The following is a 12647-nucleotide window of genomic DNA, read 5'->3' as shown; positions in this document are numbered from 1 at the left end:
CTCTCTCTGTCTCTCTGTCTCTCTCTCTCTGTCTCTCTCTGTGTCTATCTCTCTCTCTGTCTCTCTCTCCCTGTCTCTCTCTGTCTCTCTCCCTCTCTCTCTGTCTCTCTCCCTCTCTCTGTCTCTCTCCCTCTCTCTGTCTCTCTCTGTCTCTCTCTCTCTCTCTCTCTGTCTCTCTGTCTCTCTCTGTCTCTCTCCCTCTCTCTGTCTCTCTCTGTCTCTCTCTCTCTCTCTCTCTCTCTCTCTGTCTCTCTGTCTCTCTCTGTCTCTCTCTGTCTATCTCTCTCTCTTTGGCTCTGTGTGTCTCTCTCTCTGTCTCGCCCAATGTTGCTTCTGCAGGTGAACTATTTTGTGAACCACCCTCCCTCCTTGCTTTGTCACCTCTGAGGTGGACTGGCAAACGCTGAATCAAACCTGTCTCTTCGTTTTTCTCCCACGCCCAGCTCTCTGACTCTGCAGCCTCCACTCCTGTGTCTTCACCACCTCCCCTCCCCGCCCATTACCCTGCCTCGCACTGTGCGTCTCTCTCTCTTTCTGCCCTCGAAGCAGCCCCTTGTAGCATCATTGGACAGCCCCGCCCTTCCCCGCTTCCTCCCTCCCCGCTGACCCCCGGGACAGACCCCTTTGGGAGGGAGGGGGATGCTCGAGACCCCGTGGAAGTTGATCCCCATCGTGCGGTGTGACTTGGGGGTTTGAGACTCAGGTAGGTGGGCTCGCCAAGCGGCTTTCGACATGACGGGTTAGAGACGCGCTCGGGACCTGCCACACTCGCAGGAAGTGAGCAAGGTTCCAGATGCATCGACTTTCAGCCTCTCCCTGAGTATCGAGGCTGTTTGTGGCAGAGACTCGGAGGAGACCGGCATGTCTGAGTGAGAGAGGGGAAGAGGGAGAGGGGTCGATAGAGAGATAAACAGAGAGAGAGAGAGGGGCAGATAGAGATAGAGAAAGAGACGGGGACAGAGAGAGGGTTAGATAGAGAGATAGACAGAGAGAGGGTTAGATAGAGAGATGGACAGAGAGAGAGAGGGGTAGATAGAGATAGAGAAAGAGACAGGGACAGAGAAAGGGTTAGATAGAGAGATAGACAGAGAGAGGGTTAGATAGAGAGATAGACAAAGAGAGAGAGGGATAGATAGAGTTAGAGAAAGAGACATGGACAGAGAGAGGGTTAGAGATAGACAGAGAGAGGGGTAGATAGAGAGGTAGACAGAGAGAGTGATAGATAGAGAGATAGACAGAGAGAGGGGTAGATAGATAGAGAGAGGGAGAGACAGGGAGAGGGGTAGATAGATAGACAGGGAGAGACAGGGAGAGGGGTGGATAGAGGGAGAGACAGGGAGAGGGGTAGATAGAGAGAGACAGAGAGAGGGAGAGACAGGGAGAGGGGTAGATAGAGAGATAGACAGAGAAAGAGAGTTACAGGGAGAGGGGTAGATAGATAGACAGAGGGAGAGGGGTAGACAGAGAGAGGGAGAGAGGTAGACAGAGAGACAGAGACAGGGACAGAGAGAGGGATAGATAGAGAGCTAGAGAGAGGAGTAGATACAGAGATAGACAGGGAGAGGGGTAGGTAGAGAGATAGACAGAGAAAGGGGTAGAAAGAGAGATAGACAGAGAAAGGGGTAGAAAGAGAGAAAGACAGAGAAAGGGGTAGAAAGAGAGAAAGACAGAGAAAGGGGTAGAAAAAGAGATAGACAGAGAAAGGGTTAGAAAGAGAGATAGACAGAGAGAGGGGTAGACAGAGAGATAGACAGGAAGAGGGGTAGATAGAGAGATAGACAGAGAAAAGGGTAGATAGAGCAATAGTCAGAGAGGGAGGTAGACAGAGAGATAGACAGAGAGAGGGAGAGAGACAGAGGTAGATAAAGAGATAGGCAGATAGGCAGAGAGAGGGACAGAGACAGGGATAGGGGTAAATAGATAGTCAGAGAGAGGGAGTGGTAGACAGAGAGATAGACAGAGAGAGGGACAGGGAGAGGGATCGATAAAGAGATGGACAGGGAGAGGGGTAGACAGAGAGATAGACAGAGAGAGGTGTAGACAGAGAGATAGACAGGGAGAGGGGTAAATAGAGGGAGAGACAGGGAGAGGGGTAGATAGAGGGAGAGACAGGGAGAGGGGTATATAGAGAGAGAGACAGGGAGAGGGATAGATAGAAAGATAGACAGAGAGAGGGGTAGATAGAGAGGTAGACAGAGAGAGGAATAGACAGAGAGAGAGGGACAGAGACAGAGAGATAGACAGAGAGGGACAGGGACAGAAAGAGTGGTAGACAGAGAGATAGACAGAGAGAGGGACAGAGACAGAGATAGATGGAGATGAACAGGGACAGAGAGAGGGGTAGACAGATAGAGGGACAGAGGCAGAGAGATAGACAGAGAGGGACGGACAGAAAGAGGGGTAGACAGAGAGATAGACAGAGAGAGGGACAGAGACAGAGAGATAGACAGAGAGAGGGACAGGGACAGAGAGAGGGGTAGACAGATAGACAGAGAGAGGGACAGGGTCAGAGAGATAGATGGAGAGGGACGGACAGAGAGAGGCGTAGACAGAGAGATAGACAGAGAGAGGGGTAGACAGAGAGATAGACAGGGAGAGGGACAGGGACAGAGAGATAGCTGGAGAGGGACAGGGACAGAGAGAGGGGCAGACAGAGAGATAGACAGAGAGAGGGACAGGGACAGAGAGAGGGGTAGACAGATAGACAGAGAGAGGGACAGGGACAGAGAGATAAATGAAGAGGGACAGGGACAGAGAGAGGGGTAGACAGAGAGATAGATGGAGAGGGACAGGGACAGAAAGAGGGGTAGACAGAGAGATAGACAGGGAGAGGGACAGGGACAGAGAGAAGGGTAGACAGAGAGATAGACAGGGAGAGGGACAGGGACAGAGAGAAGGGTAGACAGAGAGATAGACAGGGAGAGGGACAGGGACAGAGAGAAGGGTAGACAGAGAGATAGACAGAGAGAGGGACAGGGACAGAGAGAGGGGTAGACAGAGGGATAGAGACAGAGAGAGGGATAGAGACAGAGAGATAGATCGAGTGGGACAGGGACAGAGAGAGGGGTAGACAGAGAGATAGACACAGCCAGAGAGAGAAATGGCCAGAGATCTCCTGTTCTACCAGACTTGGCAGCTGATGAGGTTGTTTTTCTGTCTGCGAGGCCCCCATTGACATGGAGGAAATGGGGTCCAGCTGCCTCAGGCAAAGTAAGATCCCACGAGCAGAGACAGTGAAGCAGCCAGTCCAGGATGAGGTCAACTAAGGGATAAATAGTGAGCCCTGCAACATTGGGTAGAACTCATACCGATTCAGGCCCTGCCCCCACTCCCACCCCTCCCCCACCTCCCTGCCCCTCCCCCCCCCCTCGCCCACCACCCCCCCCCCCCACCCCGCTATCCCTCCGAGAGTGGAGGCGGCTCCTCTCTCCCCCACACACCCCCCCAGAGTCCCTGGCCCCCCACCACCGCCCCCCCCCACCGGTGTCTCTTGACGAACGGAAGATCGCTTTGTGGTTGGATCTTCGACAGTGAGTCAGGCGAGGGGGTTTTGCAAGGTGGTTTACAGCCTGGGAAACAAGGCCCTTCAGCCCATCAGCCCTCTGCTTGTCTGCTGAACCAGCATTTCTTCAATTGCCCCTTTCGAGGGGCCCCCCTGTGGAATCTGCTCCCACTGCCCTTTCCGGCAGCGTCTTCCAGACCACAACAACTCGCTGTGTGTGGGAAATAAACAATCCTCCTTGTCTCCCCCCTCTGCTCCCTTTCCCGATTCCCTCCGACCCGCGTCCCTCCGCTTCCCCACCCTCCTGCCACTGGAAACGCCTTCCCCTCGTTCCATCGATCGGGAACCCCACCCCCCCCCCAACTCCTTGGGATTTCGAACGCCTCGATTCAATCTCCTCCTTAACCTTCTCTGCTCCCAGGAGTACAGTCCCGGCTTCCTAAAGTCCTCCCTGAAGTGTTGGTGCTCGGAACTGGACGCAATACTCCAGCTGAGGCTGAACCTGTGTTTTATACACGTTCAACATCACCTCCCGGCCCTTGCAAGTGAATTCCGTGTCTATGTGCAGCGGTGTTCTCACCCCAAATCCTGCTTAACATAAGTCAAGCGAATGGAATAACTAAACAGGACAAATAGCATTATTATAGAAGCTTCACTGTACTCAACTGCCAGAAGATGCTACGCAGCACTGTATATCAGAACAAAATTTGACCCAGAGTCACATAACCAGATCTTAAAGGAGGAGGGAGAGAGAGACAGACAGGCAGAGAAACAGAGAGAGACAGAGACAGAGAGTGAGTGAGACAGACACAGAGAGAGAGAGACAGAGTGAGAGAGGGACGGAGAGGTTTAGGGAGGGAATTCCACATCTCGGGGACCCCAGGCAGCTGAAGGCTTGGCCGCCGATGGTGGAGCGATGGGGGATCAGGGGATGGTCAAGAGGCCGGAGTTGGAGGAGTGCAGAGATCTCGGAGGGTCTTAGGAGCATTACAGAGATAGGGAGGGTTGTAGGGGCTGGAGGAGGTTACAGAGATAGGGACGGTTGTAGGGGATGGAGGAGGTGATGGAGATAGGGAGGGTTGTAGGGGCTGGAGGAGGTTACAGAGATGGGGAGGGTTTTAGGGGCTGGAGGAGGTTACAGAGATGAGGACCGTTGAAGGGGCTGGAGGGGGTGACAGAGATAGGGAGGGTTGTAGGGGATGGAGGAGGTGATGGAGATAGGGAGGGTGGTAGGGGCTGGAGGAAGTTACAGAGCTAGGGAGGGTTGTAGGGGCTGGAGGAGGTTACAGAGATAGGGAGTGTTGTAGGGGCTGGAGGAGGTTACAGAGATAGGGAGGGTTGTAGGGGCTGGAGGAGGTTACAGTGATAGGGAGGGTGGTAGTTATTGCCCATCCCTAATTGCCCTGGTGAACGAGCTGGTGATCCACGTTCTTGAGAACTGAGTGACTTGCTCGTCCATTTCAGAGTCAGGCACCTCGCTGTGGGTCTGGAGTCACGTGTAGGTCCAGACCAGATAAGGAGGGCAGATTCCCTCCCCTAAAGGACATTCTAGAATAAAGCAGAGTCCGAGTATTTTTACAGGACAGAAGGTCATGGGGGCCGTTGTGACTCTGGTGGATGTGCTGAGGAACATGGGTATGTTTACAGCTCAGGAGTGTCACTCCCCCATCGTCTCTGTGTACGGTGAAACATGAGCTCCGACCCTCACAACCCTCCACCCTCACAACCCTCCACCCTCAACCCTCCACCCTCACATCCCTCCACCCTCACAACCCTCCACCCTCACAACCCTCCACCCTCCCATCCCTCCATCCTCATATCCCTCTACCCTCACAACCCTCCACCCTCACAACCCTCCACCCTCAACCCTCCACCCTCACATCCCTCCACCCTCACAACCCTCCACCCTCACAACCCTCCACCCTCCCATCCCTCCATCCTCACAACCCTCTACCCTCACAACCCTCCACCCTCACAACCCTCCACCCTCAGAACCCTCACCTCAGTGAGTCCCAGATACTCAAAACCCTCCACCTCACAACCCTCCACCGTCACAACCCTCACCTCAGTGAGTCGCAGACCCTCACAACCCTCCACCCTCCCATCCCTCCACCCTCATATCCCTCCACCCTCAGAACCCTCCACCCTCACATCCCTCCACCCTCACAACCCTCCACCCTCACAACCCTCCACCCTCCCATCCCTCCACCCTCATATCCCTCCACCCTCAGAACCCTCCACCCTCACAACCCTCCACCCTCACAACCCTCCACCCTCACAGCCCTCCACCCTCACAACCCTCACCTCAGCGAGTCCCAGGCGCTCACAAACCCCCACCTCAGCGAGTCTCAGACCCAGCCCACCCTCGGGGTGATAAACCCTTTCCACAACTCCTCCGTAATCTTTCGGACAATCGCTTTAAACCTCTGCCCCCCCGCACCCCCCCCCCCCACCCAACCCTAGTCGTCCACCTCTCTGCTAAAGTAAGCAGGCCATTCCGGCCACCCACTCGATCCAGGCCCCTCACAATTTTGTGCGTCTCCACTGAATCCCCCCCCTCAGCTGCTTGTGTCCCAGGGAGAAGAACACCAGACCATCCAGACAATCTGCCCTCAGAGCTACAGCTTTCCAGCCCACCCTCACGTTCCTGTGAATCTCCTCTGTCCCCTCTCTGAAGCAATGATAGCCGTCAGCTAACAAGGTGACCAGATCCGCACACAGCACTCAACATGTGGGCTAACGAGAGTTTGATATAGTTCCAGCATAACCTCAGTCGATGATAGCGTCACCGCACTGAGGTTAAAATTCCACGTATGGCAAATTGTTCAAGTGAAAAGCCACCAGAGGCTCTGGTGGCATTTTAAGACTTGTGCCCAGAGCATTGGTCTTTTTGGGACTGCTATGGATTTGGGAGCCTGATCCCCCCATCAAAGAGACGGAGGGTCACAGCTTGCAGCCCCCAGACCAGAGTCACAAGCTGCGAAACACCGGCCCTGCAATCCGCAGGCAAAGAGGACTGAGGGAGTGCCGCACTGTCGGAGGGTCAGTACTGAGGGAGTGCCGCACTGTCGGAGGGTCAGTACTGAGGGAGTGCCGCACTGTCGGAGGGTCAGTACTGAGGGAGTGCCGCACTGTCGGAGGGTCAATACTGAGGGAGAGCCGCAAGGTCGGGGGTCAGTACTGAGGGAGTGCCGCACTGTTGGAGGGTCAGTACTGAGGGAGTGCCACACTGTCGGAGGGTCAGTACTGAGGGAGTGCCGCACTGTCGGAGGGTCAGTACTGAGGGAGTGCCGCACTGTCGGAGGGTCAATAATGAGGGAGCGCCGCACTGTCAGAGGGTCAGGACTGGGAGTGCCGCACTGTCGGAGGGTCAGTACTGAGGGAGTGCCGCACTGTCGGAGGGTCAGTACTGAGGGAGTGCCGCACTGTCGGAGGGACAGTACTGAGGGAGTGCCGCACTGTCGGAGGGCGAGTGCTGAGGGAGTGCCGCACAGTCGGAGGGTCAGTACTGAGGGAGTGCCGCACTGTCGGAGGGTCAGTGCTGGGGGAGTGCCGCACTGTCGGAGGGTCAATACTGAGGGAGTGCAGCACTGTCGGAGGGTCAGGACTTGGAGTGCCGCACTGTCGGAGGGCCAGTAGTGAGGGAGTGCCGCACTGCGTGAGGGTCAGCACTGAGGGAGTGCCGCAAGGTCGGAGGGTCAGTAATGAGGGAGCGCCGCACTGTCTGAGGGTAAGTACTGAAGGAGTGCTGCACTGTCGGAGGGTCAATACTGAGGGAGTGCCGCACTGTCGGAGGGTCAGGACTGGGAGTGCCGCACTGTCGGAGGGCCAGTACTGAGGGAGTGCTGCACTGTCGGAAGGTCAGTACTGAGGGAGTGCCGGACTGTCGGAGGGTCAGTACTGAGGGAGCGCCGCACTGTTGGAGGGTCAGTACTGAAGGAATGCCGCACTGTCGGAGATTCAGTACTGAGGGAGTGCCGCTCTGTCAGAGGGTGAGTGCTGAGGGAGTGCTGCACTGTCGGAGGGTCAGTACTGAGGGAGTGCCGCACTGTCGGAGGGTCAGTGCTGAGGGATTGCCGCACTGTCGGAGGGTCAATACTGAGGGAGTGCCGCACTGTCGGAGAGACAGGACTGGGAGTGCCGCACTGTCGGAGGGTCAGTACTGAGGGAGTGCCGCACTGTCGGAGGGTCAGTACTGAGGGAGTGCCACACTGTCGGAGTGTCAATACTGAGGGAGCGCCGCACTGTCTGAGGGTCAGTACTGAGGGAGAACCGCACAGTCGGAGGGTCAGTACTGAGGGAGCGCCGCACTGTCGGAGGGTCAGTACTGAGGGAGTGCCACACTATCGGAGGGTCAGTACTGAGGGAGTGCCGCACTGTCGGAGGGTGAGTGCTGAGGGAGTGACGCACTGTCGGAGGGTCAGTACTGAGGGAGTGCCGCGTTGTCGGAGGGTCAGGAATGAGGGAGTGCTGCACTGTTGGAGGGTCAGTACTGAGGTAGCGCCGCAATGTCTGAGGGTCAGTATTGAGGGAGTGCCGCACTGTCGGAGGGTCAGTACTGAGGGAGTGCCGCACTGTCAGAGGGTCAGTACTGAGGGAGTGCCGCACTGTCAGAGGGTGAGTGCTGAGAGAGTGCCGCACTGTCGGAGGGTCAGTACTGAGGGAGTGCCGCACTGTCGGAGGGTCAGGAATGAGGGAGTGCCGCACAGTCGAGAGGGTCATTACTGAAGGAGTGCCGCACTGTCGGAGGGTCAGTATTGAGGGAGTGCCGCACTGTCTGAGGGTCAGTATTGAGGGAGTGCCGCACTGTTGGAGGGTCAGGACTGAGGGAGTGCCGCACTGTCTGAGGGTCAGTACTGAGGGAGTGCCGCACTGTCGGAGGGTCAGTACTGAGGGCGTGCCGCAATGTTGGTGGGTCAGTATTGAGGGAGTGCTGCACTGTCGGAGGATCAGTACTGAGGTAGCGCCGCACTGTCTGAGGGTCAGTATTGAGGGAGTGCCGCACTGTCGGAGGGTCAGTACTGAGGGAGTGCCGCACTGTCAGAGGGTGAGTGCTGAGAGAGTGCCGCACTGTCGGAGGGTCAGTACTGAGGGAGTGCCGCACTGTCGGAGGGTCAGGAATGAGGGAGTGCCGCACAGTCGAGAGGGTCATTACTGAAGGAGTGCCGCACTGTCGGAGGGTCAGTATTGAGGGAGTGCCGCACTGTCTGAGGGTCAGTATTGAGGGAGTGCCGCACTGTTGGAGGGTCAGGACTGAGGGAGTGCCGCACTGTCTGAGGGTCAGTACTGAGGGAGTGCCGCACTGTCGGAGGGTCAGTACTGAGGGCGTGCCGCAATGTTGGTGGGTCAGTATTGAGGGAGTGCTGCACTGTCGGAGGATCAGTACTGAGGTAGCGCCGCACTGTCTGAGGGTCAGTATTGAGGGAGTGCCGCACTGTCGGAGGGTCAGTACTGAGGGAGTGCCGCACTGTCGGAGGGTCAGTATTGAGGGAGCGCTGCACTGTCGGAGGATCAGTACTGAGGTAGCGCCGCACTGTCTGAGGGTCAGTATTGAGGGAGTGCCGCACTGTCGGAGGGTCAGTACTGAGGGAGTGCCGCACTGTCGGAGGGTCAGTACTGAGGGAGTGCTGCACTGTCAGAGGGTGAGTGCTGAGGGAGTGCCGCACTGTCGGAGGGTCAGTACTGAGAGAGTGCCGCACTGTCGGAGGGTCAGTATTGAGGGAGTGCTGCACTGTCGGAGGGTCAGTACTGAGGGAGTGCCGCACTGTCTGAGGGTCAGTATTGAGGGAGTGCCGCACTGTTGGAGGGTCAGGACTGAGGGAGTGCCGCACTGTCGGAGGGTCAGTACTGAGGGTGTGCCGCAATGTTGGAGGGTCAGTACTGAAGGAGTGCTACACTGTCGGAGGGTCAGTACTGAGGAAGAGCCGCCCTGTCGGAGGGCCAGAACTGAGGGAGTGCCGCACTGTCGGAGGGTCAGTACTGAGGGAGTGCCGCACTGTCGGAGGGTCAGTACTGAGGGAATGCCGCACTGTTGGAGGGTCAGTGCTGAAGGAGTGCTGCACTGTCGGAGGGTCAGTACTGAGGGAGTGCCGCACTGTCGGAGGGTGAGTGCTGAGGGAGTGCCATACTGTTGGATTGTCAGTACTGAGTGAGTGCCGCACTGTCGGAGGTTCAGTACTGAGGGAGTGCCGCACTGTCGGAGGGTCAGTACTGAGGGAGTACCGCACTGTCGGAGGGTCAGTACTGAGGGAGTGCCGCACTGTCGGTGGGTCAGTACTGAGGGAATGTCGCACTGTTGGAGGGTCAGTACTGAAGGAGTGCTGCACTGTCGGAGGGTCAGAACTGAGGGAGTGCCGCACTGTCGGAGGGTGAGTGCTGAGGGAGGGCCGCACTGCTGGAGGGTCAGTACTGAGTGAGTGTCGCACGATCGGAGGTTCAGAACTGAGGGAGCGCCGCACTGTCGGAGGGTCAGTACTGAGGGATTTCTGCACTGTCGGAGGGTCAGTACTGAGGGAGTGCTGCACTGTCGGAGGGTGAGCGCTGAGGGATTGACGCACTGTCGGAGGGTCACTACTGGGGGAGTGCCGCACTGTCGGAGGGACAGTACTGAGGGAGTGCCGCACTGTCGGAAGGTCAGGAATGAGGGAGTACCGCACTGTCGGAGGGTCAGTTTTGACGGATTGCTGCACTGTCGGAGGGTCAGTACTGAGGGAGTGCCGCACTGTCTGAGGGTCTGTATTGAGGGAGTGCCGCACTGTCGGAGGGTCAGTACAGAGGGAGTGCTGCACTGTCTGTGGGTCAGTACTGAGGGAGTGCTGCACTGTCGGAGGGTGAATACTGAGGGAGTGCCGCTCTGTCGGAGGGTCAGGACTGAGGGAGTGCCGCACTGTCGGAGGGTCAGAACTGAGGGAGTGCTGCACTGTCGGAGGGTCAGTGCTGAGGGAGTGCCGCACTGTCGGAGGGTGAGTGCTGAGGGAGTGCCGCACTGTTGGATGGTCAGTACTGAGTGAGTGCCGCACTGTCGGAGGTTCAGTACTGAGTGAGTGCCGCACTGTCGGAGGGTCAGTACTGAGGGAGTGCCGCAATGTCGGAGGGTGAGCGCTGAGGGATTGACGCACTGTCGAAGGGTCAGTACTGAGGGAGTGTCCCACTGTCGGAGGGTCAGGAATGAGTGTGTTCCTCACTGTCGGACGGTCAGTACTGAGGGAGTGCCACACTGTCGGAGGGTCAGTATTGAGGGAGTGCTGCACTGTCTGAGAATCAGTTTTGAGGGAGTGCAGCACTGTCAGAGGGTCTGTACTGAGGGAGTGCCGCACTGTCGGAGGGTCAGTACTGAGGGAGTGCCGCACTGTCGAAGGGTGAGTACTGAGGGAGTGCCGCACTGTCGGAGGGTCAGTACTGAGGGAGTGCCGCACTGTCGGAGGGTGATTGCTGAGGGAGTGATGCACTGTCGGAGGCTCAGTACTGAGGGAGTGCAGCACTGTTGGAGGATCAGGACTGAGGTAGTGCCGCACTGTCGGAGGGTCAGTATTGAGGGAGTGCTGCAATGTCTGAGGGTCAGTACTGAGGGAGTGCCGCACTGTCGGAGGGTCGGTACTGAGGGAGTGCCGCACTGTCGGAGGGTCAGTACTGAGGGAGTACCGAACTGTCGGAGGGTCAGTACTGAGGGAGTGCTGCACTGTCAGACAGTGAGTGCTGAAGGAGTGCTGCACTGTCGGAGGGTCAGTACTGAGGGTGTGCTGCACTTTCAGACAGTGAGTGCTGGGGGAGTGCCGCATGGTCGGAGGGTCAGTACAGAGGGTGTGCTGCACTGTCAGAGGGTCAGTACTGAGGGTGTGCTGCACTGTCAGACAGTGAGTGCTGAAGGAGTGCTGCACTGTCCGCCCTCTCATTTGGATGTAATATATCTGACGGCTTCTACAGGACGATGTGCACTGGGGACTTCTTCCTGCTTTGTACTGTGAGGGGGACGGTGTGGAACTTCAAGAGGACGTTGACAAATTGGTGGAGTGGGCAGAGAGGTGGCAGATGAAGTTCAATGCGGAGAAGTGTGAGGTGATGCATTTTGGTAGGAGGAACATGGAAAGACAATATAAAATAAGGGGTGAAACTTTGAAGGGGGTGCAGGAGCAGAAAGACCTGGGTGTATATGTGCATAGATCATTGAAGGTGGCAGGACAGGTGGAGAGAGCAGTTAATAAAGCAAATAGTATCCTGGGTTTTATGAATAGGTACATAGAGTATAAGAGCAGAGAGTTATGTTAATCTTATATAAGACCTTTTTTAGATCTCAGCTAGGATATTGTGTACAGTTCTGGATGCCACACTATAGGAAGGATGTGAACACATTGGAGAGAGTGCAGAGGACGTTTACAAGAATGGTTCTGGGGATGAGAAACTTCTGCTATGAGGGTAGATTGGAGAGGTTGGGACTGTTCTCCTTGAAGAGGATGAGGCTGAGAGAGGATTTGATGGAGATGTGCAAAATCATGAGGGGGCTGGACAGAGTAGATAGGGAGAAGATGTTCCTGCTGGTATAAGGATCGAGAACGAGAGGGAACAGATTTAAAGTGATTTGCCAACGAGGCAAATGCGAGATGAGACAAAAGCTATTACACACAGCGAGTGGTTCAGGTCTGGAATGCACTGCCCGGAAGTGTGGTGGAGGCAGGTTCAATCGAGACAGTAAAGAGAACATTAGATGGTTATTTGAAAGGAAACAATGTGCAGGGGGATGGATAAAAGGCTGGGCAATGGCACTCGGTCATAATGCTCAATTGGAACCGGTGCACAAATGATGGGCTGAATGACCTCCTTCTGTGCTGTTAAGTTTCTGAGCGCCTGAGACGACGAGTGTCGGATAGTCTGAGTGTCTGAGTGTCTGAGAGTCTGAGTGTCTGTGAGTCTGAGTGTCTGAGAGGCTGAGAGTCTGAGTGTCTGCGTGTCTGAGTGTCTGAGTGTCTGAGAGTCTGAGAGTCTAAGAGTCTGAGTGTCTGAGTGTCTGAGTGTCAGAGAGACTGAGTGTCTGAGTGTCTGAGAGTCTGAGAGTCTGAGAGTCTGAGTGTCTGAGTGTCTGAGTGTCTGAGGGTCTGAGTGTCTGTGAGACTGAGAGAATGAGAGTCTGAGAGTCTGAGTGTCTGAGAGT

The 12647-nt window shown here is 56.2% G+C and overlaps 1 protein-coding gene across 1 annotated transcript in view; it reads left to right on the top strand.

Moving 5' to 3' along the window:
* Positions 1 to 526: 526 nt before the first annotated feature.
* The window catches only part of LOC121269341 (TBC1 domain family member 10A-like), a 223649-nt gene continuing 211528 nt past the window's right edge, over positions 527 to 12647 (top strand). The window contains exon 1 of the mRNA XM_041173892.1: positions 527 to 703. The gene's annotated coding sequence lies outside the window, so the exon portion shown is untranslated. The remainder of the gene's footprint in view (positions 704 to 12647) is intronic.

This window comes from Carcharodon carcharias, chromosome 24 (genome assembly GCF_017639515.1).
Source record: "Carcharodon carcharias isolate sCarCar2 chromosome 24, sCarCar2.pri, whole genome shotgun sequence".
Taxonomy (NCBI): Eukaryota; Metazoa; Chordata; class Chondrichthyes; order Lamniformes; family Lamnidae; genus Carcharodon; species Carcharodon carcharias.
Note: the sequence above shows the minus strand (reverse complement) of the source record. Positions and strands in the feature narration are given on the sequence as shown.